The 18,356-nt window shown below is 37.7% G+C and overlaps 1 long non-coding RNA gene across 1 annotated transcript; it reads left to right on the top strand.

Moving 5' to 3' along the window:
• The first annotated feature begins 627 nt into the window (after nt 1-627).
• Nucleotides 628-15,553, top strand: LOC115613131. The gene is made up of 3 exons (XR_003993283.1): nt 628-924; nt 7,691-7,763; nt 11,516-15,553. It is a non-coding gene; the product is annotated as an uncharacterized LOC115613131 (long non-coding RNA).
• Nucleotides 15,554-18,356: the final 2,803 nt, after the last annotated feature.

Genomic DNA, 18,356 nt, shown 5'->3' with positions numbered 1-18,356 from the left:
GAAATACAGCAGACATTGGATGCTAATAATCCAACTCTTTACATAGCAGTAGCAGCAAACCAGTGACAGAGGTCACTATCTCTCTGGCACAGGTGAGTTGGGCAGTCTGACGCTTTCAGCAGCTAATTTGTCTACTGTTGTCCCGCTCTAAATCCAGACTCCAGATGATAATGTGGATAAATTCTTTTTCCTATTTCCAAAACTTCATTCTTTCTCCTGTGTTCTTTCCTGATCTTTATTCTTCCCTTCCTAATCTTTATTCTGTCAGCTGCAGTCTGAAAGTCTCCTGGGTCCCCCGCTTCCCTCTCCTGAAATTTCAGGCTCCTCTCAGCCCTTTTTACTCACCTTCATATCTGCAGTCCTCTTGAATTCTCAACCTTTAGCTTCTATTTCTAAAGTTTCTGTAGTTACTCTCCTCCATTCCTCTCTATTTCTCAAGAGCCCAGTCAACTGCTAGTGCAAAAATAATGTTATTTTTCCTTCTAACAGTGTTGAAAAGTCTCGAGCTATGTCTACACATCACAAAAGGTCCTCTTATCCCACCACTTCTCTTGTGTCAGCAAATGGCATGAAATCTAACGATCTAAGCAAGCTTTATATCTCCAGCAGGCACTGCTTCATGTCCTTTTTCTGCTGTTCAGCTGTAAAACTAATGTTCCAAGACCAAGGTCACACTAGCCATTGCTTTTTTAGGCTTATGTCCCTCACGCACAGATCCTGCCCTATTACCTTGTTCATTTCAATCTGTTTTCCCACTGCATCAGCAGGGAGTTACCAAGAATACAGGCTCTCAGTTCTAACCAAGAGCCCTTTCTCTGCACCTCTCCTTCCAGGTCGAAGCACTGTGAAGCAGCTGTTGCCCTCCAGGATGGCATATTTCCAGTCCTTTCCCTTTCCAAAGCTGTGGCAGTTGATGCATGCTCGGTAAGTCTGAAGAGATGGTTCATTAAGAGTCTGGACATGTCAGTGCTGTGTGAGCACAGACAATATCCAGTCTGCTCAGGCAAAAAAAACCCCATTGTTAAGGGCTTGCTTACAATAACAACGTACCTTCCCAAGAGTTAACTGAAATTCTTAGTCTTGTGATTTAGAAAATGTGGATAGGTTTTCCTAGGGTCAGCAAAGGTGTAGTCATGCTAAAGGCCATCAAATTAAGTTTCTGCACCAATCCCTAAGTTTTCCAAAAACCAGAGGCTTGACAGAATGGACAATAAAATCCAAACTAAAAAACCCGAAACAACAAATGAGCACTGTACTACTTCTTTAAGTTAACTCAGAGACATCTGCAACTACTTTGGCTGAAATAATAGCATGAAATAAAAACCATTAAAGGGGATATATATCTGAGTGTGTACAAAACCACAGAAAAGCCATTCGGAATGGAGAAATTCACATAGCTGCTTGCAGTTACAAGGCAGTGAGAACTACATGTTACTAAAAAAAGTAGCAGGAAACCTAAATGATAGCCATGCTGACATCCTTACCTCAAATGTATATGCTATCAAGGCAGCCAGCAAAAAATCTTTTCCTAATGGGGCTGTGTGAAGTAGGCTTGGTCTTCAGCTTTTGTAAAATAGCTCATTCTCATTCCTAAATTAGGTTTTAGGGGGGTTTTTATAATAAAAAACTCCACACAACAACAAAAGCACGAACCCCTACACAGTCTCTAGCCTTTATTTGCATTATCTTTTCACAGTAAGCTTTCTGCAGTAGAATTGTAATGATCCCCAGGGAAATGCATCAGTTATTATGTCCTTAGAGAGTACATTTATGCCATATCATTGCTACCTTAAAAGAAGTTGCTTATTGTCCTCAGGAGAACATGTCAGTTGCATTGCCCTGACAGTGGCTGCTTCCAAATGTATTTTCATCCTCGGGATGTGCTGATGATGATGCTTTGTTGATAAGAAAATCAGAATAGTTTTCACAAACATTTAAATTCAGCCACCCTAGAAATTACTTGTCAGCCTATGGAAGTATCACAGAGAAGCAAAGCATCACAGGCTTTTTTCTGGGTTCGCAGAGGTTTGTGTTAGTGGAAGGAGAAGAAACTGAAAGCTGCTCACAAAAATACAAAGAGAACAAACCCCCCAGTAACCTAATGGAGTAAAGCTGGGCATCCTAGAGCACTGCTTCATCTGTTCCACATGCACTTAAGGAATCTGAAGAATATCTTGTGCTTTAATCTTAAGAAATAAAAAAATTAAATATCAGTGCCAGTCACTCCTGAGATTAAGGTAATTCAATAAACTAAGATAGCTCAGGGCAACCTGAGTGTTTTATAGCTGAGCGGTATGAGGCTGATGGAAATTGAATCTCTCTTTCATCCGAGCTGGATTGTGAGTGAAACTGACAATTTCACTCCAGCTTTTTAAGATTACATTACTTTTTAATCAACTTTATTAAGAAAAGAGAGATAAACACCTTAAGAAATAACCAAACACCTTGAGAAATAACCAAACCCCCAAATATTCCAGTTTAAAAAACTGTGAAGTATGCAGGGGGAGATGAGTCTCCCCTGCAAAGCATCATACAAATAGTGAATAAAAATCCCTCTTTCCCCTTTCATTACTAAGGCAGAAAAGCAAAGCAAAGGGAATGGTTCTGTAACCATAGCAACATTTGCCACTATTTTTTTCCAAGAGGCACTACAATTTGGGTCCTGCATTCTGAGGATAAAGTTTGTATGAAGGCAGAGAATGGAATAACTTTATTTTGTTTCTTATGATAATGTTTTTCTTTTCTGAAGTAGCTTAAAAAGAGGTTGCATGCAAACAACAAGGAGTGTAACTGCTTATACTTCAATAAGGTGCAGGACATCATATGTAACTCTCAGGAGATGGTATTTGGAAATTATTACTATGCATGAAAACATAGTAATTTAGAATGGTCAGTTATAAGAAATCGCAATAATGACAGGAAGTATGGAAAAATACTTATAGTTTCTATGTAGTATCAGTTTAACCAGAGGATGTTTTTCCATCATCATCGCTATACATTTCCTGGATGCTGTTGCTTCAATCAAGTACAAACAGCTTGCTTTCTGCCTCCTTCCCCTTATTGGGCATATATAATCTCAATTTACATTCATTACAAAGAATTATATTCACAGTAGCTTAAAAGCACAGCAGTTCTTTTACCAGACCCCCACTTCCCTTGCAGCTTACAGTTAATACTCATTGTTTATGAAACGCCACCCTCCGAAATAGATGCAGTCATAAAATAACACAGTTAAAAATATTGAATTCTAAGTATTTTGGTCTCTGAGGCAATCTGAACTTATTTGTTCAATATTCCAGTATAACCAAACAGCCAAGGTCACCGTTCAAGGATCTAGGAGATGCATTGGATCCCTTTATACATCATGATAGGTAGAGACAGAAAGAGACTTACTCATTGAAATAGGTTATAGTTATCAGAAGAAAGAGTAGTGGAAGGAAAAGGACAGTAGCCAGCAATTGGAAGACAACGTTCAATAGCTTAGACAACTGCAAATAGAGAAGTCTTTGCTTAAGTTACTTTACCTACATGTTTCATTTGTATTTACAAGGTGCAATAGTCCAATAATGACAGCTGCACTGCAGTCAGTAAGGCACTCAAGTACCACCTAAATGGCAATCATAAAGCCACGAAACATAGTGTCTAGAGATCCTGACATCCTGGAGCAGCATCTTGATAAAATCTTGCATCCAGTTTGCTTTATTTTCTTTCTTTAACATTTCTTGTTAGAGCTCTCAATTAGGAATGTTCTCCCAGGCTTAAGGTAGTCAAATTTATGTGATTTATTACCTAATAAAAGTAAAGCATTAGGATTTTATGTAAATGGTATGTAGCTCCCATGAGGTAGCTGTTCTTCAGGCAAAACTGAGCTACCAGTTTTTATTTTGGATACATGAGAAGTTATATATCCTTTAAGGACTAATCTATGCTATACGTAGCAAAATTTATTTGGATTTACATAAAGGTCATATTGACAACAAGAGAACTACAATTTCTGAGATGTAATATGTTTCAATGCATCACACCAAATGAGGAAGTATCCTTTCAAATTGTTATGAGGATATATCAGAAAAGAATACATGACAAAACTCTGCATGTAGCTGATAGAATTCATTTATCCTGACAATTTGTGAACTGAGTATCTGTGAACTGAGTATCTGACTTCAAATGAGCACAATCATATATGCTGCAGCTGCTCACAGAGGCAAAGAGAGTGTATTTCTCTTTGGGATCCTGAGCTGGGCTAAGTGGATGCTCTAAGGGTTGGCCACATGAGCCCATTGGCTTTATTAAGGCATCAACTACATCAGTAAAAGGAGGTTGCTATCCCTTTTGATCTTCTCCAGTGTGTTTCAATTCAAAGCTTGCTGATTTACTTCAGGCAAAAAGTGACTATTTAAACTGTGCTATCCAATTCTGTCCAAGACACATGAGAGAGTATATTTGCATGAACTGCCTAATCACCACATTGCTGATGCATGACGGTGTAAGCTCCAAAAGAGGGCAGTGACAAGCAGCTGATAAGCTGCCCAATAATTTTCTCCCTTTTTCCTGCTCCATTGATTTTCCATAATGGTAAGCTCTCTTTTTCAGACTTGTAAGACTCTTGTGAGGAATGTTAGGAAAGGGAATTCCAAGGTTTTAATCAAGAAGAGAGAAACAATATCATTATCACTGAACACTTTCAATTTATGACTATATCGCAGCTTCATGCAGTGTATATAAGTTACAATGTATTATAGATGTAAGCAAATAGTTACATGCACACAGCTCACTACAAAAACTTACTTTCTTGCTCTTCTAACATTTAAATCTTTAATATTATGCTGTGTAGGAGGCTGAGTATCTGTATCTCTGACTTTTAATATATTAAGGCTGAGTGTAAAGGCAGTTGTTTTGCCACAATGACAATTTTCAGTAACATCTGAGTAACTGAGGGCTTTCTCAACCTTCAAAATCTTAATTGGGCTGAAAACAAAAGTTAGTCCAAGACTGGTCTGTTTATAAGCTTCTGGAAGTAACTCTTTACCCTCATAAAGCGTTTTAAAATTAACTGTCAGGTTAGATAAGAAATCCAAAGCACCCAACACTCAGGTAAGACTTTAGTAAAAAAGCATCTCTCAAATAGAATTTCTAGGAATATTATATAACTAAATTTATTTGAATCAAGTGATGTATATTTACCACTGAGAAGTGAATAATCTAAATGCCCAAAGCTGCCAAGATATCGGTTCCACAGCACATGACAGATTTTCAGAATCATCCCCTCACCTTTTTTCAACGGGAACAATTCTATACAAATCACCCACATAAATCCTCTGAAGTGATGTCTACACAGTCTGTATGTTGTAATATGTAGAACACTGACACATCCGAAAAGACAATCTTCTTTTGTTGTTGGTTTTTTAACGTTATCCCTCTCCTTAATTTAAAAGAAGAGGCACTAGATGAGGAAAAAGTCACTGCTGTTTGTGAAGGAGCTGGCAGAAGTGTAAAACCAATCATTCTTAAAATGCTATAGAGGGACACCAAAGACAAAAACAAAACAACAAGCCTGCCATGAGTAACATTCAGGATGGCAGATGTCAGCTAGCAGGAGACTAACAAAGAAAGCATAGAGCAAGATAAGAGTGCCTTCCTTCCCTGCAACAACAGCTCCTTAACTCGTAACAGCAGTTATTATGCTCCATTTTAGATGTGAGAGTTGAAACTTAAAAATCTATTTCTATCAAATCACAATTGATTTAATAAACATTACTCAGATGCAGAAGATTATGCCAAATGATCAAATGTTACTTGAAATGAATCATTGCATGTAGAAAAGCCACCTACTGTCTTCAAACAACCTGTTATAAAAATACTGCTGACCAGGGAGTTAAGTCTGTGCACAAGACACAATGCACTGACACAACAGCACCCAACAGACTCTCAGGGGATCCATGTACCAGGTAGTGATGTTTCTACCCTAAATCTCTTTTTTTTTTTTAATCTTTCATTTTTCTGCATGATCCAAACATAAATGACTCTGTGAGAGGTAGACACAACAAGCTATTAGGTCTATTGCGCTTTTTATCTGCAAATTAAACTGTAGTAAACCCAAAGTAAGTCTCCGTGCTAAAGTTGTTAAGACCTTCTCTGTCAATAACTTGCATGAAATGAATTACACAATTATACCTCAGCACAAACTGTAATGACTACAAATTACAGCAGTAATTGTGTTATACAGCAAAGTGATTTGATTCATTGCTTACAAGGCATAATTAATAAGCTGAAATAAGATTATCTCTATATTCCATTTTTAGAGTCTATTTTTTCTGAAGAGTACTTTGTTGGCATTTTTTGCCCAACATCTCATTGCTCTGACTGCCAGGAATATTCAATGCATTTTTATTTGGGCGAAAGTCATAAGCACCATCTTAAATTACTGACGTAAGTCAGGAAGGGTCTGTACAGAATCAAGAGGCATCACTGCTCCCAGGAGATGAAATAAAGAGATTAAACAGAGATAAATAGAAGGCAATCTTGTATGGCAGAGAGCTCTTTATGGGTATCTGTTGATGAACAAGGGCAGGGAGCTGACTAAAGCAGATTACATTTGCATTTCTGTTAGGTGACAGTTAATTTTAATTTCATTGATTGTTGTTAAGTTAGGATAACAAAATAGCCTTTATTATTTCCCGAGGGGAAAAGAATTAGAAGGAAAGGCCAGGCCAGGGTGACACCTCACAGTCCCAGCTTCCCATCCCAAACAAGGTTTGGCAGAAAAGCCACTCTAAGCAATCAGTCTTATATGGGGACTGCAAAGACTGAAGTAACAGAGGAACACCTGGTGGACTGGGCAAAGAGAAGCATCTTTAAGTCAGCCAAAATTGCTTGGCCTAAGTTCACAAGAATGGCAGTCTGTGTTTAGGACACGAGCAAGGGCCTCCCTGTCTTATATCAGGTCATCTGTGCCAAGCTACAGAGTTGGCAGAACAGTGCAGACATTTTTTGCAGAAGACTGCTGTGTCAAATTCGGAAGCAGCATTGCCCAAGAAACTGTGAAACAGAAAATGAATGGAAGATGAAAAAGATCTTAACTCTGGACTGGAGACAGCTTGTTAAAGGATTTTGATAATGAGAGGAGTGGAGATGATCATTAACAGCATGCCCCAAAATCCTTCATGTTATTGCCAGTAATTCTCTTCAAGCCTACTGTACTCTGTGAAGATATTTTTATATACCAAGAGGGTGATCAACTAAGAATAACAGAGCAAGAGGGGAATGTATACAATACTTTCAGTTTGTGTCCTAGCGTGCATCTCTGTTCATTCCAGTCTGAGATTTTGTTGGGGTTTTGCTGCTGGTTTTGGTTTTGTTGGTTTGGTTTTTTTAAATGAACAGTCTTCATTTTATAAACTTACACTATTTTCCTCATTACAGAACTTGTTTCAGGTACCTCCAACTTAAGAACTTCTGTTCTTAATGGCAGTATTAAATAACAGAGCTGCCATGGAATGCAGTTATCCTCATCCTGCAGTCAAATGAAGGAAATTTGGGAAATCTGGTATTTGTCTGGAAAGGTAACACTCATAGAAAAAAAAGGCTTTAAGATTTCTTTGGTTCCTATTTTGCTCAACAGAATAAAAGCTATTAATTTATTATTAGAAAAATCTCCTTAATCAAAATGCTGACTCAGCTTGCTCTTTAGTAGCTGATTATAATGAAGAGGATGAAAATCAGGAAAGAAGCCAGAACAGCACTCATCTCTACTTTGGAATAAGGTAAAGAGAGAGCTTTACAACTTTCTCCTTTAACGTGATATGCAAAAACAATTTTGGCATCTTCAAACAGGGTTATTGGTCACCAGAGTGAGTTATGGCTTTCTTAGTATGTGCTAACAATATCATTTAAAATGCTAACTAATATGGAATTCCAGTGAAAAGCCTGGATTTCTGAATGCTTGTATTTTTCCATAACAATCTCTGCAGTTGCACTGAAACAGGGCAAATAATCTGGCTGTCAAATATTTGACAGTCAATTTGAGCAGAAGTACGTAACTCTGGAGCCAGGAATAATTCCTAATAATTGAAAGCACTCATATTCATGCAAAGTGCATCTAAAAAACGTATGGTTTAGAATACTTTTCATCTCAAGAACAATGTCAATAAACCCTAATTTTATAAGGATTCTTTCTTTTCCCCTGCCATAATTATCTTAAAAATGTATTACAGCTGTAGGTCATATTTTAATGCAAATGAAAGATTTTGGTTTCTTTTGTTTGTGGGTTTGTTTTGTTTTTTAATAAAGACACTTCCTGTTTAGAGAGTATGGTACCATCAATTTTGTTTTAAATGATCCTCTCTGACAGAAGTTCCTTATGCTGTAGAGTTCAGGAAAAATTCAATAGACAAAGACTTTTGATTACAGCTGTGCAGCGGCAGGAGACACGCATAGTCACAGAGCAGTCATTTTCTCATTTTAAGAAGAAAATTAGATAAAGTGGAACTATTATTTAGAATATTATTGCAGCTCTTCCCACATCCACCCCAAGAAACACTGCTTTTTTTCCTTCCATTCAGTCGGTCAAGAACATCACTTGCATTCACACGTGCACAAAAAAAGTGAATGGAGACTGGAACATTCTGATGAAAAAAATCAAGGTTTTGAAGTCATGGAAATGAGTGTTGTTATAAAAGTTGGCATTGTAAGGCAGTAGATGAGTGCTAGACTCATTTCATACATCTGAAACTCACTTATCTTGGGCTGTATTTTATCATGAATACAGAAAGTACACCCTTCAGTTCTTATACTTGAAAAGTTAGACCAAGCATTTGATATCACTGTGTTGAAGGTTTTCATTTATTCCCCCAAACACACAGAGCCATCTTAACTTCCAGACACCAAATACAAAAGATTGAAAATATGCAACTGTTTTAACTATGAACATACTTAAATATCTTGTAGAAGCGTAAGTCCCAAAATCTTCCAGTAAATCGAGGATGTACATATCTTAAAAAGAGTTTGTAAGGTCAGAAAACTTTTAAATGTAAAATTCTTTCATGGTTTATTAAAATTATTGACTGTTTATGAGTGGGGGAAATGGAGTATGTTCTCATCATGAAAACTACATCACAGATGTCTATAAGTAGTCTGGCAAAGCAAAATCCATACAGCTTATACATTTCCCTTATTCCTAAACAGGGTATGGCAGTGTACCTGATTTCCTCAATCTTAAGTCCATTTCTACAGAGACAGCAGTAAATGCTTAGGATTGCAATGGGAGTGAATATACATTGGTTACTCCAGAAAGCAGAAAAATATATTTCTATTCACTGTGCAGTCTTTGCAATACAATGTACTGATTTTAAAATAGGGCATAATTGAAAATGTAAATAGAAACCACAGAAACACCTTGTCTGCTCTCTACCCAGAATTCATCTCCCACTTCGAAGTAGCAGCATCATTTTCTATATTTTGTACACTGTTTTTTGCAGGACTAAATTCAAATGCATAGGCTGAATGGAGTGCATTTTCTCCCCTCCAAGTAATCTAATGTTCTAATACATATGAATTTTGACAGCAATCTAAGAAACCAGACTCCGACTTGAATTGTCCCTTTCTCTCAGCAGCTCTACTTAGTAGTAATTGGCATAGGATGGTTCTCCCCCATTAAAATTTCTTAGAATCACAAAACAGAGATGAGAATCTCTCTGAATATAATTCAGATAATTGACTGTGCATTTATTTTTGTTGATATGTGTCAACACTGCAGAACTAACGGAGCTGTTCGGTAGCTAAACCAAGTGTATCCAAAAAGGCAGCGCACCACATGAAATAGTTGCTTTTCTGCTCATTTGCAAAAAAAGTTTTTTCTTCTATTTCAAAACAACTGAGGTACCCCACACCACCAAAAACTAAGGTAGATTTTCACACTGTAAATACAACTCTGTATGAGTTCACCTGTGTAAACCTCACGAAGTTCTACAAAGCCAAGTGCAAGGTCCTGCACCCAGGTCAGGGCAATCCCAAGTACAAACACGGACTGGGCAGAGAATGGATGGAGAGCAAACCTGAGGAGAAGGACTCGGGGGTACTGGTCAAGGAGAAGCTCAAAATGACCCAGGTATGTGTACTTGCAGCCCAGAAACCAACCATGTCCTGGGCTGCATCAGAAGAGCGGTCAGCAGGACGAGGGAGGGGATTCTCCCCCTCTACTCTGCTCTTGTAAGACCCCACCTGCAGTACTGTGTCCAGCTCTGGGGCGCCCCAGCATAAGAAGGTTGTGGAGCTGTTGGAGCGAGCCCAGAGAAGATGCTCTGAGGGCTGGAGCAGCTCTGCTATGGAGACAGAGAGAGTTGGGGTGCTTCAGCATGGATAAGAGGAGGCTCTGGGGAGACCTGATAGCAGCCTTCTGGTGCCTAAAGGGACTGAAAGGAAAGAGGGAGAGGGACTTTTTACAAGGGAATGTAGTGACAGGACAAGTGGGAATGGCTTTAAGCTGAAAGAGGGTAGATTTAGATTAGACATTAGGAAGAAATTCTTCACTATGAGACACTGGCACAGGTTGCTCAGAGAAGCTGTGGCTGCCCCATCCCTGGCAGTGTTCAAGGCCAGGTTGAATGGGGCTTGGAGCAACCTGGTCTGGTGGAAGGTGTCCCTGCCCGTGGCAGGGGGTTGGAACTATACAAGCTTTAAGGTCCTTTCCAACCTAAACCATTCTATGGCTCTATATACTGTTACTAGCTTCCAATTTTAGAATAATGAAAAATCGAAGTTCATTGAATTACACTATACAGACTTCTAGGCTGAAATTCAATTAAAGAATCCATGAACTAGTATTTTTTCAGGCCTGCCAAAAATGGAATGTAATCAACAGGGTGGAAAACTACTGAGATAATGAAACTATGTTTAACAGTTCTGAACCACCGTGCTGGATCCCTATTATACTGTCAGCCTACTTTTTGTGTGTGTACAAGCGTGTGTTCCAAAGTGCAATACAAATGTCTTTCAGTGTGAAAACCTTAATATTCTTTAATTTTTCACAGTGAAACCAGCAACAATCCTGATATACTTATCAACACAGAGAGATGCTGGCTTTGTTTTTAACACCCCATCATGGATTTACTGCAACTATTTTCCCTTCATGGCTTCTTACTTTCCAGGTCACATTGAATTCCATAAGCCTTAGATAACCATAGCTTATTCTAATGCATTTAATTCATAATACTTAAACCCATAATGGTTCTTCTTTGACTGGAAGGGCTATTTCTAAATCTCACTTAAAGCTCACTTATTCTGGTATTTCAGGGACATTTAGCTGTTAGATGTCAAAAAAAAGAATGACTAAAACCAAAACATGGTGAAGACATCACAAGTGTACATCTCTGTGTAGAGGCAGATAAGTAGATCCGTATTTTCTGCTTTCTTCCCTGTGAGTGGACTACCCCGGAGCACAAATTGAACCCCCCCCCAAAGCTAGTGCACTTTGTAAGGCATTATCCTTACTTTTCTCATATGTTTTTGCTTCTTTCAGATCAAACACCTGTACAAGCAAGTCTCAGCATAACAAACCCCCTCATCAAGATGAAGCTGCTGCACAAGCTTGAATTACTATATTCTCACCATGCTGTGAAATCAACATGAAGAACAAGATAGTATAGCACATCAGGAGAAAATCTGCATCTCTACTTGACTTCACAGATCAAAGCATCTCCTAAGATACTGTTACTCTCCTGCTAATATCAATATACCACGAAGAAATTTCCCAAGGAGCAATGATACAATAGCTCACCCTTTTCCCAGTCTCCGAGTTGCACCAATGTCTTTTGCTCCCCAGTCTACCAGACGATGCCTGCTTCTGTGGCACCTCAAACCAGCAGCAACCCCAGCTGCCAACACAGGGTTCTGTTGTCCATTTTTCTGCACCAAGCTAACAGTGCTGATGTCACATCTTACACAGTAATTACTGTGTTGAAGGTATTTGGGTGGTGATGATTGTCTCTGTCTTTTGCCAGCTTTTTTTCTCCTTCATTTTTGTAATTGTTTAAGCATGATTGAAAAGACTGAACAAAATCAATACAATATATTATGCTAGCAGTAAACACTGGTCATCTAGTTGCAATATTTAGGCAAAACTGATTCAGTTGAGTCTGAATTTCACTGAGTATCCAAAACATAAACGTATGGAAAATTGTGGTGATACATGCTTTATTTTTACTTGTTTGCAAAAAAAAGCCATAACTTTATCAAACATTATAAACACTTTCACTGCTGACAACCCTCTTCAGACATCAACTACTGTAATTTTCCACACATTTACATAATACTGGCTGATTAAGCTGTCAGAATTTTCATTGCTGCTTGCTGCAGAAATCAAAAATAAAAACAGTGCATTCACAGTGCTTCGCCCTCAGAAGATATTTGAAACCAGAGCATAAGAAACAGTAAAATGGCTAATCTGAAGCATATGGGGGAGTGTTCTCCTCAGTTACTAATTCAGCCATGCAGAATTTAGCTTCTTTCCCCCAGTACAAGATCTGCCCCAGTTGATAGCAGCCCACTTACCAACAACCCAAGCTACTGCTCTGCAGTCCTGCCTGAAGAGCCCTGCTGAAGTGGACACCCTCTTCCTTCACAACTCATACTAAATTCCAGGCTCTCTTACCCTGACCATTTAATTCTTAGAGGAACTACAAAGCCTCAGGGCCTGAATCATCTGGGAACCTAGAAAGCCATTACCACTTTAGCCTAGCTCTGCCCTGTGTTATTTCAATGTAATGTAATGCCCTTCCCATTTATCGGATGTATCTGTTCTGGCTTATATTGAAGTAGCGCTGATATTCATCTGAAGATGCATATGGCAAGATAAAAATTATCATATGAACATTCCAGATTTATAACAAAAATTACCATATAATTATCATCGCTGCCTTTGCATTCCCGTGCAGTTTCCTCTCAAAATAATACATGTTGTCTCACAGCTTATAATTAAATCATAAGCTCTGTAGCTTCCACAGTATGACCCAAATTTTGAATTTGAAAGGGGGTTCTACAGAGGACTACGAATAAATAAAGAATATCTATAAAGCTAAAGAAATACTCTGTTGTGGGTAAAAGAGTAGTTTGAATTCCTTTCCTTTCTGTAGAAAAGGAAAAGTACAAGAACTTCGGATGGTGAACACTTTTTACAATATCACAGAAAGATAGAAGTGAGTAATCCATCCCCCATGAAATATCCCATCTGATTGCACTACCCATTAAATTAACCCAGGCCAAATAAAAAACCAGGTTAACAACGATCCAAACATGAGTCTAACAATCCACAATAATCAACTATGAAAACGCTGCACTGAAGCTTCCCAAGCTATAAGAATTTACTCTTACAAATCGATCTTTGTAGCATCAGCAACCAGTTTAAGAAATTAATCAACTTTAAAAACATAATTCTAGAATAAGAACAACTAAAAGTTGTCTGGAATGCTTGTATAATCACACAGTGAGAATCCAGACGTTCTTTTCTTCTTAAAAGAACAGCTTCAATTGCCTCTGAACTTCCATTTGAGAACATTCAGTTTCTCTGTTCTCATCTTCATACTCATTTACAGTAATTTTCATGATTCAGGAAAAAATCTGGTAAATGAAAATATGGATTTTATTCTTCTGAAAAAGGTACAGAATGGCCAGCTGCACTGAGATAGAGCAGTGTGCTTCTACCCTGATTTGCAACTGATATGCTTTCCTCACTGAAAGCTGTCTTCTTATCTTAGACTGACTTTTCGCAGGGGAATTAATGATACTCTTATTATCCTTATTGTGAAGTGTTATTCTCTACACTGTAAAGAAACAAGATACTGTCATAATTTACTATGCCTTTAAGTATTTTATCTTCATCCAAGCTATATACTTGTTTCTTCCCTTATACTTCAGCTATGCAAACTGTATCGCTCTGACCAGCTACATCTGCGAAAACATGCCAGAGTTGTGCAGGGACTTCCAGATTGTTATGAAGAGATGCTAAATGGTTTGTATGAATTTGAGGACACATCAGCATAGCCAGTTCTTGCTTCATTTGCCTTGCTATACTAATTCTTTCCAAGTTGTAAAAAGCTAAAGCAAGATTAGCTGTGGTGGGGATGAGAGGGGAGGCTCAAAACGTGTTGATATTATCACACCCATCAAGGTGTTTGTACAGCCTTGATGAATTATTTCTAAAAATAGGACTGATGCAGGTAATCAATCTTGCAGGTTTTGTCAGAAAGATAAGTCCCCCAACCCAGATATTGATTGCTTATAGCAGGACTATGTTTAAGAATGATAAAAGGCATTTCAGTCAATGCAAACTATGGCCACAGACACCTTGAGGCACATGCACCAAAAAAAGTTGGGTTTTGTTTTGATATATTTACTTCTCTTTCTTCTTTAAGTGCTGCCAGTTATTCAGCTCCCACAGTGATTGTTGCTCTACTCACTTCTCTGGTTTCAGTTTGCAGTTATCTGTTAAAATAACAAATAAATAAGGGTTACATTTTGCAACAGTTACCTTTTACAATAACAAAACCGGTGCATTTTGCAACACAAGCAACTACATAGGCAAAGGGGACAAAGAGAGAATGATGAGCATGCTATGAAATCAGTGATTTTTTCTGTAAGTTATAGCACTGGTATGATGGCTATATTATAAAGACAGCAGATAATATTATTTTATATTAATTATATGCTGTCATTTAAAAGTTCAGTAGTGTTTCAAATCACAAGGTGACTTCAACAGTATTCACAGAAAATGCCAGCAGTGGTGTGCCAGAAGTCTGACAGGAATTGATGCTAGCAGTTTGGAGCCACTCACAAGGTATCCACTGTTACAGGAACAGTACAACTAGTACTTATCTCCAACGAAGGCAGTTACTGCTTCACTGACGGAGAAATTCAGAAACTCAAAGCTATATTTAGTTTCTTATTCAACCCAAATTTGTATTAAAGAACAGGCATTAAAGTTGACAATGTGATGTGTTTTCTCTTTATAGGCAGAATCTTTGTAGATTTCACATTCATGTTTTTCTTAGGAATGCTACGAATACCTTCATGCCCACTTAAAAAACTCCAACGAAACAACCAAGACCTGAAAGCCAGATTTGCTACAATAGTAAATCTATGCATACACATGAAATAAGTCTGAAATGACAAAAAATAAATGATAAAAAATAATATTCAGCCCTCCCAAACCCTGCCCCTTCAACTTTCCACAACTATATTATAAACAAGGAGGGCAAATTTATAAGAAATATATTCGTGGTCTTATTATTAATATTAATACATGGCATTTATAAGATATAGATGTTTGTAAGCTGTGTCTGTGCAGTCTCCAAATTACACAAGTGAAAGTGTTTTAGCACATTTCCTGTGTGCCCAAGAAGAATCCTTCATAATTCCTTCTATTTGTTTCTCAGATGCTAAATAAAATGAAATGAATGGCAAGGGAAGATAAAGTTCTGTATAGTGTTCCCTCTCCTCTGAAACATGACTGCCTATTGAGATATTTCTGAGTGTTACTACCCCAGCAGTATGGTTATCTGGGGGGCAAGGGTGAGCTCCATGTATGGCTGACAAATAGTAAGCCCAGTTACTACCATGTAATTTGGTAAAAAAGTACTTCAAACAACAAATAACATGAAGTCAAACTAAGTTAAAAGTCTCCTCTAAAAATAAATAGATCATACATTAGCTTTAACATTCAGCTCAATATATACTGTGATAATAGATCTGTGTGTGAAGCACGATAACAATTACTGTGGGCTCACACTCATGTTTTTCCCATCAGAACCATCCCTTTTCCCCCTTTGTGGCAAGTAACATACCTAAGAATCAGGAAACCTCAATGGAAAAAGAACAAATCTTTTGCCACCTACTCCTGGTGAATATCAATTGGAACTAAATCATGAGTATGCAACATGACAACTGATTTTCTTTCCTGATGTCAATGGGAAATCGTAACTCTTGTTTGAACCTATTAAATGCTTAAACCTAGTGTTTGCATGATGGCTGCAATGGACTTTCAACTCCTGGATTTCCTAGGTGTGTCTAGTTATAGTGTAATCTAAATAATACACTATAACTAGAAAGGCAGAGAGCTTTCTGCTTTGGTTTCTTCCAATTTGTATTTCTAAGAAGGTGATTTTCAATTGTGTGCCTAAATGGAAGACTGAAACATATCAGCCCACAGATGTGTTTGGGGCTTAAGAGTCCAGCCACACAGTGACACCGACTACAAGCTGAATGCCACCTCTGCTCAAGATAAAGCCATATTTCAAGCATGTCTCCCTTCATTTACTCCATTTCATCAGCTGCCTTAGGTGTCCCATTCAGTAAGTCTGTTCTTTGCATTCTCAGATTTCTAGTTTACTCAGGGCCATGACTCTTACTGCTGGTCTGTCTGATGTAATTACATCCTGTGTCTATTTAATTTGCATGTGAAATTCTATGTTCACAGCACGTAGCATCTTGTCCTAAGTACTATTGAAAAGTTGCTCAGAGATTGAGGCTATTGGAAAAGATGGATTAAATAACAGAATTACCTGTGAGGCAACAACAGGGTACTCCTTATCACCATGTAACAATGTCAAATGTTTATTTTATTAAAATAGATTATTATTGAAAAGGGTAATGCAATTCTGAGCAAAATAATTATTCCCCTTATAACATCATTCTCTCTTATTCAAAATTTTAAAGTATGCAGAATATGGAACTATACTGTGAGAACATAGATTTTAAAATTGATTCATTATCCTGTCATTTGTCTGTCTAATGCCAGACAAATTCTGTTAACATCTTCCCCTTCCCTGCAAAATATTGGTAACAAGAGTACTCTTCCCTCTTCTACTTTCTATCACACTCTGCTGGAAAGAAAAGCACAGGAAGAGGGACTGTTGCTGCTGCAATGATTTTACAGTATATATCTGCATGCTATAATACAAACAGTGTCAATAGTAACAGGTATATTTTGTCCTGGACTACACAGATAACTCCAACATTCATTTCACAGAAGTCAGGCCTGCATGGCACATTCCTTCATAACACTTCCAAATATTTCAGCCCTTGGTAATAGTACTTTCTGGAATCTCATTATAGTAGATTATGCATGTTTTATATGTTGCCTCAGAGAACTGCATATTTTAATACACACACATCTCATCAAGAAATACTAGATCTGCCAGTTTTACTTTATCTACCCTTCAGAGACAATTTGCCTTCTGAACAGAACTGAGAAGAGATTTTAAGTGATTTTAATACAGGGAGAAGTCCAGCAGCTGGAGCCAACTGTTAAAAAATTTGAAGTCCTATTAATTTTTTATCCTATGTCCAAAAGGACACTGCTCTGTGTACATTATGTAGGCATAATAAAGGAAGTTTAGGAAAGAAGCTTCAGACATGGTTCTCAGAATAATTGTAAGTAATGGATAATGATGCCCATGAAAATATGAGTGAGGGGAAAAAAGCTAAGAAAAATCTATTTTGATCAACCAAGCAACTACACAAGCGTGTCAAACACATGCGTTTTCATTTCTCTAAGAACAGGTTCAACGAAGCATTAAAGCAGCATATTACCGCAGAGACAGCTGTATTCTAGCATACCAAATCAGGAGACAGACAGGTTACTTTCCTGATTTATGTATCCCATAGCATCTTCCTGCTGAGGCTGAGTCCCATGGCAGAGAGAGCAGACTAATTCTGAAGACATATGCTATCCTTCATCTTTTCTCAAAATCTCAAGCCATTGTGATCATGGTAGAATCTGACACAGAAACTAAAAGATTTATAGCTAAGCCTTGCACAGCTTGTGAAGATTTTGCAAAGATGACCAAAGCAGCATTTAATTTCCTATGCTTCCTAATTGTATCATAAAAGCCAAATCAGTCTGTTTACAGTGCTGAAACCTCATAAAGGTTAAATGGCAAAAATCTTTATTCTGGATTTTGACCTTTCTCTTTAAATTCTCAACACGTAGGACATAAATTCTTTATGTTCCCGCTGCGGCTGGGATCTTTTTTTCCTCTTTCAAAGGTTTCTCTGCCATAAGAACTAATACTACTCACTTATTACATGCTTTTCTTCAGTGTTCACCAAAACTTGAATTACATCTCAGAAAACATCATTGCTAAATAGCAAAATTTGTAACAGTATTCCCTACCATCTTGTTAAAAAGCCTGGAAATGACAAATGAAGTCCTCAGATCCCTTGGGATGTGAACAAAAAGTGCTGCTGGTATAGAAATAAAGGAAAATAAAGTTAAAATCATATTAAAAGATTTCAAACAGTCACAGTCCAGCTGAAAGCAAAGTTAATTATTCAATAGTCTAGTCTCTCACTAAAGATCAACACGC

Source organism: Strigops habroptila, chromosome 9, assembly GCF_004027225.2.
Source record: "Strigops habroptila isolate Jane chromosome 9, bStrHab1.2.pri, whole genome shotgun sequence".
Classification (NCBI taxonomy): Eukaryota; Metazoa; Chordata; class Aves; order Psittaciformes; family Psittacidae; genus Strigops; species Strigops habroptila.
Note: the sequence above shows the minus strand (reverse complement) of the source record. Positions and strands in the feature narration are given on the sequence as shown.